Genomic DNA, 12,577 nt, shown 5'->3' with positions numbered 1-12,577 from the left:
AGGAGAACAGAAAATCACTCCAAAAGCAGAGGGAGAACGTGAAGAGCCAAAGGGACAGGGAGGGGAAGAGAACGAAGGGAAGCTACAGAGAGAGAAGAGAAACAGAGAGAGAGAAAAAGGGAATGGGGAGAGGGAAGAGAAGAGAGGCGAGAACGAAAGAAGGAAATAGGCGGCCGGGAGCCGGGCCGGCGTGCGGCCGGTTCCTCCCGGGCGACATAAATCGCCCTCTCTCAGGATGGATGGGTCTGTAATTCGGAGCGCGGACCATGAAGGCCGGGACGAATGGACCCGGGCGGCCGCTGACAGGCGACAATAGCCGGGCCCAGCCCCCCGCGGCTCCGGGTGCGGGCGCGGCCACGGCCCTCCGCAGCCCAGAGCGCGCCGGCGCTGGCGACCATATGGTTTTTGAATTTTCTTCACAATTTGTAGACAATTTGATGGATTAGGTCCCCGCGCGCGCCTCCCCGGCACAAAGGCGTCGCGGGGACCGCGGCGCGGCGGTCACTCGGGCATCTGCGCCCGCCGTGCGCACCCCGCCCCCGCCCGGCCCCCGCCCCGCGCCCGGAGCCCTGGGCCGCCCGCCCAACACGCCCATGAATCCCAATGAAGCGGCCCTGGCACCTCAGGTCGCTCCCTGCTTTTCGGCCCGGGGCCGGACCCTGCTGGGTCCCTTCGGGCTGGGGGCGGCGGCCCCGGGGCTGAGCCCACCCGAGCTGCTGAGCCCGCGGGGCGCGCAGCTAAGCAGGCGCATCGGGGCTGAGGAGAAACGGGGCCATTTATCCGCCCGTCTAGTTAAAGCGGGTTATTTGTTTGCTTCTCTGGCCTCCCCCTCCTCTCCCCTCCCCCTTCCCTCCTCCCCCTCCTTCCCCTTCTGCCTTTTATTCTTTTGTCTCTAAATGGATTTAATGAGCCTGAAAAACATGACAATTGAATATAACCAAGAAATAAAAAATAACGAGGGAGGAAGGAAGGAGGAAAAGAAAGAAGGAAAGAAGGAAGGAGAATGATTAATAAAATAAAGGGGGAAATCCATTCAATTCAGCAAATGTTTGTTGTGCGTCTTTTCTGCGCCTAGCCACCCTGGGGGGTGGGGAAATGGAAAAGAATTAGATCCAGTTCTTGCCCTCAAGGAGCTCCCAGTCTAGAGGACAAGACTCGTGGGCCAGGGAAATGCCCTTTGCAGAGCTCGTAGAAACAACATCGGGCCCAGGTTATTTGGGGCTTCACGGAGGAGGTGGCTTTGGATCCAGGCTTTGAAAAGCGAAGAGGAATTCGTTGTTTCTATAGGCCAGAAAGAAGGGCGGGCGAAAGGAGGGACTGGATGGTTGTCGGAGGGAAGGGGTGAGAGGCGTAGGCCAAGCCCTGGCCTGAGCCCAGGGAGGGCCGGGGAGAGGGCACCGCGCGCTGGGTCCCACACCGTTTGGGGAGTGGATTCTAGCCTCCCTGCGGTTTCGGCTGTGCTGGATTCGATGCCTCCGCCAGGCTGCCAGTGGGCTTCCGGAGCCCCGCCGACAGCGTGTGTGGCCACGAGCGGGCGGACTCAGTCCAACCGAGCAACGCGGCGCAGGACTGGTTTCCCGGCCCCATCGCGCAGAGAGGCGGCGGCGACCGTGGGCAAGAGCTGAGGGGCTTGGCTGGAGGCGGGACCGAGGAGCTGGGATCCGGGCAGACTTGGGCTCTAGCGGACCCTCTCCCAGACAATCCCATCTCTGATGAGAGCGGCTATCAGCGCGCCCGCCAGGGCGCTGGGAAGGCCTTGGCCGCGCTTCGGGCCCTGCGGCGGGGACCTGTGATGTTAGGGGGCCTCGAGTCCAAGTGCGGATTCTGGTCTCATAGCCGGCGCCAGCCGGGCCTGCCTCGGATGCGGCCGTGCCTAGTGTTTGCACCGCAAGTGTGCGTTCCGTGCGAGCCGGGCGTGTGCGTTATGTTTGTTAGTCTCCGCGTGTGAATGTATATGTACGACTGTGGCGTGGATTGTGTGAGGGGCTGTGGGCCCTGCGCCCATTCTCGGGCCGAGGTTCGTTAAGGTTTGGGACCCTCCGAGCCGTCCGCCCTATGGCCGGAGTTCCTTCACCGCCGCGGCCGTCGCAGGCTTGCGTCCCACAGGATTCTGGCCTCTGCAGACCCACTTTCGGTTCCTGGCTGCCCAGAGGAAGCGGCCAGGCTCTGTCTCTTACTTCCCAATTCGGTCCGGGGCCTCGGCCGGCCCAGCTTGCCAAGCCCTGGGACGCAGGCGGGTTCTGCTCTCCCGCCCGGGACCCGGCGGCGCGCGGACAGGCTGGGCCCCACTGCGCGATCCGGCTGGCTCGGCTTTCCCGCTCCTCCTTCTCTGGCCTGGGGGCCCGGCGGGCGGCGCTGGGTGAGGCCAGGAGGCGCAGTTCCTTATTTTACGAGGTGTCGGGCCGGTGTCAGACGCAGCTCCGATAAGTAATACTCCAGTCTGAGGGACCAGAACGTGGTAATTAATCCCAAAGACTTAAGTGTATTTTAGTTCAGGAGAAAAAAAATCACTAATTCAATCGTCCGGAAAATTGAAGTTTGATGCATGAGTCCCCCCTGAAAGGGACGGGCTGGGGCCGCGCGCCTCCCCTCCGCCCCTGCCAGTCGCCGCAGGGACCCCCTCCTCCCCACCTTTCTGAGCTTCCAGGTCCAGGGAAGTCCACTCACCCCACCCCACACGTCTCCAGCCGCCAGAACCCAGGGACACCTTGACTTTGCCCCCCACAATCAACCCCTCTTTCTTGGGGCCCAGAAATAGGCTTGTGGTGATAATACAGATGTTCCCCTAACACACACACCTGGGAAGGGCATAAGGAAACGCAGGAGGTGTAGGGGGAGTGATTAGATAAGGGGCCCAGAGTGACAGGGTCAAGGGCTGCAGGACGTATGCGAGAGAGGACCTGGAACCCGAGCAAACTGTGGCCATGAGGGTCAGCAGGTTGGAGGCAGCTGTCCTAAAGTGGAGAGTTCTGTGGCTGGCTGCTGGTGATGTGAGTGGGGGTAGAGCTGTGGGTGTGCAAGATGATGGGGATTGGGCAGCAGAACTGTGGATGGCGTGGGAAATGGGTGCCTCCCTAGACTGTGCATGTGCACAAATGAGGTACTGGGCAGAGGTTAGCAAGTCTCGGGGTGGCTGCTGGGAGCCTGATCCCCAGTGGGTCCACGGGCTATGTCTCTCAGAGGAGAGGCTCCTGGGACTGGAGCAAAGGAAGGTGGTGTTCCTGGGCCTCGTACACATGCATGAGAGGGTAGCAATATTCAGGATGGAGGAAAATTCCCACTCAGTTCCCCTGGGTCACCATCCCTGCACTCCAAGATCCAGGTCTGCCATTGGCTGGTCACCTTGTCTCCTCCAAACAGCTGCCAGTCTTGGGAGAGACCTGGGTTTGAGTGTGTTTGTGTGTGAGTGTGTGTGGCCAGGTTCTCCAGCGTCAAGAGGGTATGTTACTGAGTGTGTCAGAGTGTGTACAACCGAGAGACCCAGCAGGTGCAGCTGATTGACAGAAACGGAGCGTGTGCAACTGGGGGTGACTGGGTGTGTGCTGCTGTGTTCGTGTAACTGATTGTTGCAAACTAGTGTGTGCGACTAGGTGTGACTAACTTTGTGTAATGGACAGAAAAGAAGTAAAGCGGTCACTGGGGTGGGTGTGACCAGTGGGTGATCCATGCCTGGGGGTGTGTGTGATGTGTGCAGGGAGCCAGAGTGAGCAGATAACTGGGAGAATGAGTGTTGATGTGGAAATGAAGCTACAGACAACCAGAACCCTAGCTCCAAAGAGCTTGACCAAGCTGGCCACTCAAATTTACACTCGGAGGGAGAGGGGAGGAGGAGTGGAGCACATGACCAGAAGGGAGGGGGGCTTACGAGAGGAGTGAGCAGAAGGTAGGATGGAGAACCTCAGCCTGAGCGTGAGTCTACTCTGAGGGCAGCTGGGGCAGTGAATTAGCACTAGGCATAGACTCTGCTTCTTTGAGGTGGAGGTTGTCCTCTGCTGTGCTCTTGGGTAATGGCCAGGATGCCCAGGCTACCCCCTCCTACTCAAGTTGTTCCCCAGGCTGAACTTCAGACTAATTTTCAGACCTGTCTTTGGCTATACCAGTCCCAGCTGGCCCTAGAAGGCCCAGCTTCTCCCAATTGACCCAAGGGAAGTCACTCCTCCCTGCCCCAAGTGGGGAGGGTACAAATGGCAAGGTGCATGTGTGTGCATGGTGGACGGTGGATGGGTGATGCTGCCAGCAGTGTTGGGAGTGAAAGAGTCCTGCCTGCTTTGGAAACTGGTGTGTGTATGTGTGAGTGTGTGCAGGGATTGCTGTGCATTGGTGTCTGCATGTGGACCTGTGCAGGCTTCCCCATGAGAAGCTGGATGTTGCTAGTTGTCTGTGAGTGTGGATGTCATAGGAAAGAAAGATCAGTTACCCGTGAGGATCCTAAGACCTGAGTGGATTGAGTTATCAGTGTGCGTACGGATATCGAAATGAGATGAGCTGTCACCACACTGGGTGTGATTGTGACATTTGAATACATGGAGTGGCGGCATATTCAACTGGGTGCCCACATCCCCACCCCTGGAAAATTCAAGGGCTCAAGTCAGAAGCAGTAGGTCCAGGGCTCTGTGGAGAGGGATCTAGTGCTGGGAGTCCCCTCTGCCAAAAAACAGAGGCCCTTTTCTCCCTTTGTTGCCCATCCTCCCAATCCAGAGCCTGGGAGGGAGGGTAGGGTGGAGAAGAAATGACCCCTCCCATGTTTCAGAGACTGCTCAAGGTGAAGCACTTAGGTCTCCATAGGGACTATCCTTTCTCTCCTGATGTCTGTGATCAGGCTTATTGATCTGGTATCTGCTGGGACCACGTGCTTACACAGTAGATGAGGGCTAGTGCCATGGCTAATCCAAGGCACACACAACACAGACACATAGCGTCACAAGACATCCCAGAAACAATGCAAACACACAAGGCAGGCACCATGTTGCACAGACTCACAATGCAGAAACCCAATACACACAGTGATGCAGACACACAGGATAGTCAGAAACAATGTGGTCACATATGACACAGCACAGCCATGGAAATAGAGGTAGCCAGTAGCACACACAACAGTTGAACAGATAAACCTCTGCTGTTAACTGGTTACGCCATTCCCACTGTTATACACACCATACAGACACAGTGACAGAGGCACATCCCACAATTACCACAAGCACACACATGTGCTTCCAGACATTCTGTGCAACCACAGGCGTGAAGAGGGAGCTAGCTGGTTTAGGTGACTTAAGGGGAAAAGCTGCCAATGATCTGACGTTCTGAGAAGAGTCCAACAGCCGAGGAGGGCAGCAAATCCTGGACCAGGGTGGTGGGCAGGGAGGCTTCAGCTGTCCCGGCTGTCCTGAAGAGCTCCTAGCCCTTGGCCCAGGAAAAAACCAAGTCCCCAACCACCCTAGAAATGCAATCAAAGCTGCCCGCCACCCGCCCGCCCTGCACAATGGCTCTGGCTGGAGTCGTTATCATTTTTGTTAACTTTTTATCGACTGTTTGCTAGATGGCGTGTCAGTAAAGTGTATGATTTGAGATGAAAAATTAGGCAGATTAACCTGAGGGGAGAGCCTGATTGATTACTAAATAGGATCAATTTGAAAGTTTTAGTCCTGGCGTTTCTGCAGAGCCTCTTAATACTTCAAACTTCAATTTTACGGGCGATTGAACTAAGCATGTTTCTGACAAAATTGATATATGTATTAATTTGCTTTAACTGGTGATTAATTACTCTCCACTGAAAGAATTATATGGAGCTGTTTGCCTGCGATTTGCATATTAATCAAATTCTAGTTGATAATTCCACCGGTGGGGGGGGGGTCGGGGGCGGGGCATGGGGCTCAAGGGTGTGAAGGGGTGTTTGTGCATGTGCCGGTGTGTGCGCCCATGTATGTGGGGGGGCTCCCCACCCCCCCCTTTGCTCGCTCCCTGCTTAGCTGCCAGTTTAGTGCATTAAAACCAAAGATGCAGAACGAGTTTGCCCGGCTATTTGGCGGGAGCAGAAATTGCCTGTCCGGTTTTATGATCTGCTCAGCCTGAGCAGCCGGGTCCTTAATGTCCCCTGTCAAAGTGTCCGCGATTTAAAGGGAAAACGGCCCCCACTTTAGCGCTGAGCTGGTCTGACAAGGGACGAGGCAGGGACGAGCACCCCTTTAAAGAACCCCCCTTCCAGAAGGGCTATGGTTTCCAGATGGCACCCCAGCTCTGGGGACCCTCAAAAATGAGCCATGTCCTTGGAGAGGTCCCAGATCCTGGGAGGCTCTAGTCATGAGGTGTCCTGCCCTCAACACAAACACAAGAGGGGGCACATACAGGCACAGCAGAGACCCAGAGAAATGGTCAGGCACTGTCACTTGAGCTGACGGGCAGGAAGCCACCCTCTTAGACATGCACACACAGCTACACAGTCATGCTCCTGTTCACTTTAGACCCCCCACTCTGGGGCCTGTCCACAGACACACTCAGCTACCCACACACACCCAGACACACAGAACCCCACATGGGCGGGGAACACACATAGACACCCAAGTCACGTCCACATGGCTTTACAGGCACACGTGGTCACACACACTCAGACACATGCACATTTTCAGATCCACACGCAGACCTCATCTACACACACAAGCAGGCATTGAACCCGCTCACATGGGGATTTGCAGCCAGATACACCCCAGAGGCCTGCTCACATCTTCCCTGGCACGCACAGTCCCCACCGCCCCCTCCCGGTCCCTTTGCCTGGCCCCTGCTCTTTAAGCTAAAGGGGGCGGTGCCACTGAATCAACTTTTCCCGTCTCTGGATTCAAAGGGTAGGAGTGTAATTAAAACCAGATAATTAATGAGACAATATTCCTCCAGCTACATCTTTAATGAACAAACCCCTTCAGGGCAGCCTCTTCTTCTAGGCTCATTAAAGAGAAGAAAGTTGGGCGGCTCGCGGACTTCCCAGCGCGTTAATAACGAACCCGGAGTGGGTGCCTCGGCCAGGAGCGCGGGAGCCACAGCAGTGCTTCCTGGCCCTGGTCCTCCCATCGCTACAAAGCACCTTGGCCCTCCCCCACTCCCATCCCCTCCACCGCCCCCCATCCCCGCCTGGTCTCAAAGTCTCCAAGCCTCCCCCATCGGAGCCGCCAGCCGCTGCCCAATGACTCCCTACTCCGCCGGCCCTTTCTCTTGGCGGCCTCTCACCAGCACCAGGCAACCTGCGCTCAGACCTGAGAGGGCGTCCGGCCTCCCACTTTCTTTCTCGCCCCGCGCTGCATGCTTCAGGCCCTCTGGCTGGCTGGGGCCGGCTCTGTAGAAGGGAAATCAACGCAAGGTAGGGGCCGAACCTCCCTCTGAACCTCAGGGCCCTTGCTGGGTGGCCCAGGACTGGCATTTGAGCGGCAGTCCTGGGAAGGGATGGGCTGGAGGTGGGGGCAGAGATCATCTCGTTTCCCAAGTGCCTTGTGCACTTTCAGGAACGCGCACTCGCAACCACAGGCACGTGCACTCGCGCGCACGAGAGACCTTGCATACACAGACACGCCTACTTGCTCGTGCACACAAGTGCACGGTCCCAAAGCGTCGGGTCCAGACCTTCAGACCCCGCACCTGGTAGATCCTCGCTTGGGCCTTCTCCCCCGCCACCTGAGGTCGCCCTTGCGTCAGTCGTTTCCAGGGTGGGAACTTTTTTTGCTTGGCGTACAGCCTCCCGGGCCTGGACATACAGCTCGGCCAGATTAAGAAAGAGCGGGCAGCCGTACTGAGGGCTCAGGGACGGGGGAGCCCTAATCAGACCTAAGCGCGGGCAGTAGCTCTGGCGGCGGCTTTGGCGGCAGAGCCTGTGTTCGCCTGCGCTGGCTTTTAGGGATGAGTTATGTGGCAATGAGCGAAGTAAATCTGCATGCGCAAAAGATGCTAATTACTCTTAATAGCCTACCCAGACGCCCCGAGACTGGAAACCCAGAAACGTAAATCTGCTCCCGATAAATATTTTTAATTGTGAAATTTCCTGGAAAGAAGGCTTTGGTTGTGCAAGCCGGAGGCATTTGGCTTTGGAGGGAGGGAAACGGCCCCCACTCGGGAAGCCGGCCCAGAGTCAGGGACCCGCACAGGGGCACCAGGCACCGGCCGAACGACCTGAGCCTGGCTGACCAGCGCTGGGTAAAGTTAGTGATGTATCGCATTAATTACCAGTGTGAGCTGCAAATGGTTCGAGGCCCAGGGAAAATTAATGGGAATCCAAATTCTAATTATGTAGCTGTTGTTAAAGAGTTTAACTAGATAGTCACGGAGAAAATTGGATTATGCATACAAATATGCAGCCAGCCCACAAGTGCGGGGCATTGGTCCGAGGCCTCTCAGCCAGGCCGCCCCTAAATCCTTGCACTGGAGGACACTACTCCTCTCAGAGGAAAGAAAAGACCCACCCTCACCCTGGCACTTAAAGATTCCGCGTTTTTCCGATGGCCGAGGCACTGTGGGTCTCAGGATGGGAGGAGAGGCCAAAGCTTGCAGAGGCACGCACTTGAATGCGGCGGGATCAACGTGGAGGTCCGGGGTTCCTGGGTCCCTTGGTCGGTAAGCGTTTGTGCCCATTTCTCAGGTGATTGCCTCCGAGTCGGCGAATCCACCCGGTACCTCTTTCTGACCATCATATAATTATACTGGGTGTTGTGGGTTTACATTTTTTCCACTGTCGGTTTAAGGAACTAGCCACCAACCGGAAGCCCAATTACACACGAAGTCTCGTCATTCACTTTATTAAGAACCCTGGATATGTTTCCATTTTCGCAGGAAATGAGGTCTGATCAAGCAGCACTAATACCTCCGGCCTCGGGGAGGGGGCGGGGACTCTCGGTGGCGGGCTCTATCCCCCCTCCCCCAACGGTCCGCGCTCGGTATCTAAGATTCTGAAAAGGGTGGGGACCTTGGGGCGGCGGACACCCAATATCTTTCCCAATTTCTTCCAGAATCCTAGATTCGTTTTGTACTGGACCACCCACTCGGCAGGCCCACACTCTCCCGCATCCCAGCGCGCTGGGCTTGGAGTCCCCGCCGCTCCAGCGCTGGTGAGAACCGGGAGCGAGGGCCTGTGGTGTTGAGGGGACTTTGCAGGCCCAAAGGGAGATCTGATATTCTTTCAAGCCCACCTACCCCTGGGAGGAGCTTGGCAACCTCTGAGGACGCTGTTAAGGCCTCTGGAGCCAGGCAGGTAGGCCTGGATGGCAAGGGAAGCACCACCTCTACTGGTCCCAGTCCAGGCTCCCTCCATACTGATCCGATTCACATCTCCCCTTAAGGAAGGCAAACTCTCCCCACCGCCCCTATTTCGCGGAGGAAGCAGGCGGGTCTGGGTCTCATCTAGGAGTTCCAGCCCGCCATGCCACACTGCGTCCTGCACTTCGTGGCTGCCAGATCGTAACAGTTTCTAGCGCCCCTCATCAGATCTCGATTTCCTAGACGGCTAGGGGATTAGCGTTTGCGCAGGTCGCATCCCGTGCCCTTGACCTCTTAGGTCTTCCCTTCCTTCCATACCGGCTTGCGATTGAACTCAGTGGGTGGGAGCGGGGAGGGAATGAGACCTCTGGGTCAAGCTGCAGGATACAGAGAAGGTGCATAGGGAGAACCCACAAGTTTAGGGTTCAGAGTCTTAGTAATTTGCAGGTGAGAAAACTACACTGGGCCTCAAGCGGAGAAGGGCATTTGACGCCAGGTGTCCCGGAGAGACACATCCCGCTCGGGAGTGCGTTTGGGTCAGATGCATTTAGAGCCCCTTCTCCTCTCATCCTGGCCTCTGAGGTGGGTGGATGGCAGTTCCACGAGACTTCGGGGAGATTTCCCAGAGTCAAGAGAAGTGGTTGAGGATATCTGAAGGAAGAGAAAAGAGAGACCAAAGATATCTCACCCCGCTCCCTTCTAGTCGCTCGGGGTGGAAAAAGGAAGGTCCAGAGCAGAAGCTGTAACACAGACCCACAAATCCCGGGAGAAAAACAGGTGGACAGACATGGGAATGCTCTCGGATTTTTTATTTCCAGGTCAAATTCGGATTCTAAGACTCCTTATTCTCCCAGTGGCATCAGAACAGAACCTGTAAGTCTGGAGATTTTATAAATTTTAATTCGGCGACAGATTAAAGGATCGAGGATCCTCCAACCCCTCTCTAGCTCCCAGGGAAGGTCTAGGGAATCCATCCTCCTTCCCTCCCAATATGTGCCAAGCCCCCCTCTTCTCCTTCCGCTTCCAAGCCTCCCAGGAACAATGGCTGCTTCATAGCCTCCAAATGCCAGTGCTGTCCCTCTGATTCAGAGAGGATGATCCTTGAACGCAGCTGGCTCCTTCTTCCTGCAGCCCTTTCTGGGTCCTCAAGCCAACCTACCCTCCATTTGAGCCCAGGTCTTCAAAAAGCCTGCGCTTCTCGGAGATGCGGGCTTCGAGCGCCACCTAGCGGTATTTGTGGAGACACGCAACTGCAGAACACACCCTTCAGCTACCCCTTCTCCTCCTCCCCACCCCCGCACCCCCGACCGAGAACCCCAAAGCGCACCCGGACGCGGTCCCGCTCGCACACCATAAACCCTTACGTGAGCAAGCTTCACCTCTCTTTCTTGGCAGTTGGGAGAGGATCACGGCAAGGAAGAGCAGGGGTGCTGCTGAGGAGAACCTCTCCTTGGAAGCCACAGGTGGCTGAGTATGAAGTGCAGTTGAGAAAGGGGTAGTAGACTGTTGGTGGGGGAGATCGCAAGAGGGCACTTCCTCTTCTGGGTGAGTACCTAACGGTGAAGTTACGAGCTCGTAGTCATCCCTATTGTTACTCCAGCCATGCACTCCCCTGCAGTCACCCAGACTTCAGAGGCAAATTACCAGAAGTTCAGGTTCTCGGAAGCGGCTCGACGTGGCGAAAAGGTTAGGCAAGAGCTCCCTCTGCTGTCCATAGTTCTGTACTGCTGCAGGCTGCTGTGCTCGAGGACTGCAAACTCAGGCAAGAAGTAGGATCTGTTTCTCTGATCCTGATCTGATCTGCTGGTGGTCATCTTAGTCATGCCACTGCCTTCAAGAAGGAGTTCCCTTTGCCAAATGGGCAGAAGAGGATTCTCTGGTTTTCATGTATTTGCACAGGGAAGAAATGACTCAGCGCTGCTGCTGCTAGTTCTGTGTTCCTCCCCTGTTAGTTCTGTGCTCTTTCCTCTTCTGCTGCTGGGCCAGTTGCCCCCAACTGATATGGAGTCTGGCAAGTTATAAATTTCTTCTTCTACAGTATGACTGTCAAGGCTGACAGGACAGGCTGCGTTCCCTAGGTAGCACTCTACAGACAGAAATGTCAGGGAAAGGGTGCCTGCCAACAGGTCAGTCCATTCATAGACTATTTAAAAAATGGTGAGGAGTTTCTGTTGTGGCAAAATTGGTTAAGGAGCCAGCATTGCCATAGCTGTGGCATAGGTCACAGCTGCAGCTCAAATTTGATTCCTAGCCAGGTAACTTCCATATGCCATGGGTGCAGTCATTTCTTTAAAAATGGTGAGAAATGGTGACTGTGCTGCCTGGCACTTTCAGAAGAGCCAAAGCCCGTGAATTTCCAGCCACTGTGACAGCCAGCCACTCCCTGGCAGCGAAGTCCCATTGACATCCCTCCCATGCTTGAAACACACTGACTTCCTGATGTACCAGCTGCTTCCTTCTGCTGACCCAGGCTGCCACCATCTCCTACTGACACTAAACCCCTGACCCTGGCACAGCCATACTCACCAGCCCCACTCTGATCTGCTCCCATCCCCCTGCAGGACATCCTCCCGCCATGGACAAGTAGGAGAAGCAAGGGTCAGAGTGAGCAGGAACCCTGCTGCACTGTGGGATGAGGCAGTCCGTAAAGGTCATTCTGGGTCTTTGCCCTTGATTTTGGCACTGTCCTTAGAGAAGAGGGGCAGTGTATGTGTATGTGACAGAAGGAGGGGTCCAGGGCTTTGAAGGTCCCCCTGTAACATGAGATCTGGTGACAACCTTTCATTTGAGGTGATACTCTGTGATTGTGGATAGTTTCCCAGAACTTTGACCCAGGCCCCTCCTGCCCATCTGCCATTTCCAAAGAGCAGCCATCCCACCTGGACACAGATCAGAGCAAGCCACAAGTACTTGGAATTTCCAGTTACTCTAGCCCAGGAAAATGAGACTCCTCAAACCCAAGCCTTAAATGGGGAAAGTGATAAAGGGTGATAAAGGGGAGGCTTCTCCCCTTTTCCATTCTTTTTTTTTTTTTTTGTCTTTTTGCCATTTCTTGGGCCGCTCCCGCGGCGTATGGAGTTTCCCAGGCTAGGGGTCTAATCGGAGCTGTAGCTGCCAGCCTACGCCAGAGCCAAAGCAATGCAGGATCTGAGCCGTGTCTGCGACCTACACCACAGCTCGCAGCAACACTGGATCCTTAACCCATTGAGCAAGGCCAGGGATCAAACCTGCAACCTCATGGTTCCTAGTCGGATTCATTAACCACTGTGCCACGACGGGAACTCCCCCTTTTCTTTCCTTTTTTTTTTTTTGTCTTTTTGCTATTTCTTGGGCCACTTCCGTGGCATAT

At 55.6% G+C, this 12,577-nt stretch overlaps 2 long non-coding RNA genes across 4 annotated transcripts in view; both read right to left on the bottom strand.

Annotated features, from left to right (window-relative positions):
- LOC125116171 (uncharacterized) overlaps positions 1 to 12,577 on the bottom strand; it is a 116,167-nt gene that overhangs the window by 52,196 nt on the left and 51,394 nt on the right. The gene's annotated exons all lie outside the window — the stretch shown is intronic.
- Positions 8,756 to 12,288, bottom strand: LOC125116173 (uncharacterized). Its single transcript, XR_007132274.1, has 2 exons — positions 10,608 to 12,288; positions 8,756 to 9,879 (listed from the first exon to the last, which is right to left on the bottom strand). It is a non-coding gene; the product is annotated as an uncharacterized LOC125116173 (long non-coding RNA).

The sequence above is a fragment of the Phacochoerus africanus genome, chromosome 15 (genome assembly GCF_016906955.1).
Source record: "Phacochoerus africanus isolate WHEZ1 chromosome 15, ROS_Pafr_v1, whole genome shotgun sequence".
Taxonomy (NCBI): Eukaryota; Metazoa; Chordata; class Mammalia; order Artiodactyla; family Suidae; genus Phacochoerus; species Phacochoerus africanus.
The sequence above is the reverse complement of the archived record's forward strand: the minus strand, read 5'-3'. Positions and strand labels throughout refer to the sequence as shown.